Source organism: Eriocheir sinensis, unplaced genomic scaffold (assembly GCF_024679095.1).
Source record: "Eriocheir sinensis breed Jianghai 21 unplaced genomic scaffold, ASM2467909v1 Scaffold1131, whole genome shotgun sequence".
NCBI lineage: Eukaryota > Metazoa > Arthropoda > Malacostraca > Decapoda > Varunidae > Eriocheir > Eriocheir sinensis.
This window is the reverse complement of record NW_026110443.1, coordinates 65,001-67,500: the sequence shown is the minus strand read 5'-3', so window position 1 is coordinate 67,500 and position 2,500 is coordinate 65,001. Positions and strand designations below refer to the sequence as shown.

At 63.5% G+C, this 2,500-nt stretch overlaps 1 long non-coding RNA gene across 1 annotated transcript in view; it reads left to right on the top strand.

The window, feature by feature from the left end:
• LOC126989353 (uncharacterized) overlaps positions 1-2,500 on the top strand; it is a 22,561-nt gene that overhangs the window by 18,258 nt on the left and 1,803 nt on the right. The gene's annotated exons all lie outside the window — the stretch shown is intronic.

The following is a 2,500-nucleotide window of genomic DNA, read 5'->3' as shown; positions in this document are numbered from 1 at the left end:
GGTCCGGGGAAGAGTTTTCTTTTCTGTTTAAGGCGCCGTGACCCTAGAAGCCACTCGCAGAGCGAAAGGGTGTTGGTAACACGGTCTGCCGTAGAGCGCCGCGGTTCTTGCGGCGTCCCGAGTACCACTGCCGGTCCGTGAAACATGCGAGGCAGGTAACTGCATGGGGCGAAGCGGGGGGGTCTGCTGCTGCTGCCCGCTGCCGGGCGTCGTTCTGCGGCGTCACGGCGCGGCGCACGTACGCACGCGGCCTCCGCGATGCACCCCAGTTTCGGGCCTGTGCGTACCCATATCCGCAGCCGGTCTCCAAGGTAAGAAGCCTCTGGTCGATAGACTAATGTAGGTAAGGGAAGTCGGCAAATTAGATCCGTAACTTCGGGATAAGGATTGGCTCTGAGGATCGGGCCAGTCGGGCCTGTTCGGGAAGCGGGCCTGGGTTCGGGCGCTGGACTGGGCTCAGAGGCTCTGAGCTGCGCGCGGTGATGGGTGATGCCGTCTCCCCGGCGGCGCCGCCGTCGCCGGTGGCCGCCCCTCCGCTGTGTCTCGCCTGCCCCGGTGGCGGCGACCCATTCCAAATGCGGCCTCGCGTCGCGCTGTCCTTGTTCTATCAGCTCGCCGGTGCGGCGGTGCTTGTGGTCCGGGTTCGCAAAGGCGGCCGGCGGACGATCACCGCGTCGTTTGGGCCCTCACAAGCCCCGGCGCGGCGTCCTCCGGTCGCTCCCGGTCCCACTCCGCCGTCCGCGCTCAAGCCGGCGCGGCGGGGCAGCGCGCGTTGGGGACTCACCGCAGGGTTCGCGCAGCGCCGGTCTCGCAGGCGGGACACGCTCATGCGAGGTGGGGCCAACGGCCCGGGGTGCGGCGGCTCGCATTTCGTGGTGGCGGCTCTAGCCCTCTCGCCACTCGTGCCGAGAGCTCGGACCGGCGTGTCTCCGGCCCTTCCGTGGAACGCGCTAGGCTGCGTGGGCGCGGGGGCTCCGGCTCTCTCTATCGCCGGCTTTCGGCCGGTTAGGTAGCAGCAGCAGTCGTCCCTCGCTCCAAACCCACTTCGGCTGGCGCCCAGCGATCAACTCAGAACTGGCACGGACCAGGGGAATCCGACTGTCTAATTAAAACAAAGCATTGCGATGGTCAGAGATAGATGTTGACGCAATGTGATTTCTGCCCAGTGCTCTGAATGTCAAAGTGAAGAGATTCAACCAAGCGCGGGTAAACGGCGGGAGTAACTATGACTCTCTTGGGGTAGCCGAGCACGCTCAGCCCCCTTGACCCTCGTAAGGCGCACCCCAGCTTGCACGCAGCATAGTCTCCGTGGCCTCTTGGTGCCAAGGCCCGCAGGAAAGCTGTATGCCCCGCAGGACTAAGACACACAAACGTTCCTGCCGAGCGCTGCAGACCATATCGAAGCGACGAGAGTCAAGGCAGCGCAGGTTCAAATGGCGGGAGTATCCTGGAACTGTTAACGGAGCGCACAGTGCGTGCCCGAGCTTAAGCCTCGTCGCCTGCCCGAATCACAGACTGGATTAGGAGAGTAGGGCTCCGCCCCCGTGGAGAAGGCGTGCGGGTCCGCTAACGTTCCTGCGGGAATGGGAGGGGAGTAAGTATTGCGGATCGTACCGCCCTCGGTCCCACTTGTGAAAGAAGGATTGACTTATGCTTGCGGTAAGGCGAGTAAAGGGGCCCGCAGGGGTCGAGAGTCCCGTGGGCCAGCTCGCCTGGGTGGCGCGGGCTGGCCAAAACACATAGTTACTTCTGGTGACTGGCCTCCCCGTGGTCCCGCTGGACACACTGCGCAGGGGGTGACCCGCCCCCCCTGGCCCGAGAGGGCAACGCAGTGTGACTAAACAGTCACTGGTTTAACCGCGCAAGCGGATGCGCCAGGTTTTATTGCCTCCCTGGTTGTCCTTCCCGCCCACATCCAGGGCGGGAGGGGCCTGGCGTCTTTCCCGGCGCTGTGGGCTTGCGGGCTCACGCCGGGCGTATAGGGTAGCACCCTGGGGTGCCTGCCCGGGCGTTCGGGTTGAGATGGGTATACGAGTCTCTCTCCGGGGCCCCTGAAGCCTCGGGAAGGGCTCTGGCCCGTCTCCTGATTAGACCCGGGTGGTAAAGTCCGTGGTGCTCGTAGCCGTCGAGGTTACCTTATGGTAGCTACGAAGCAATAAAGCCACGGACGCGCATCTAAGAACAGCACAAGAGTGTCGGCCTTCCTGGTTTGTAATCTGGATCCGTAAAAAGTTTCTTGCGGCAGTGCTGGGTCTGCGAGGAAGCCTACGTGGTTAACACGATGGTGCAGACTTGGGCGCGAAGCTGTCGCAAATACCTGGGCTTTTCTGGGTTGGGTCCAGGCTCCGCTGCTGTGAGTGGCCAGGCAGGGGAGCATTAGCTGCTGCCTGTGAAAACGGGGCTAGGCACCCCAGCAATGGGTTAGCGGCTGAGGCTGTCGCGCCTAATTGCCGAACCCCAAGTAACAGACCCCCCGTGGTGCAACAGGACTGCGTTAAGC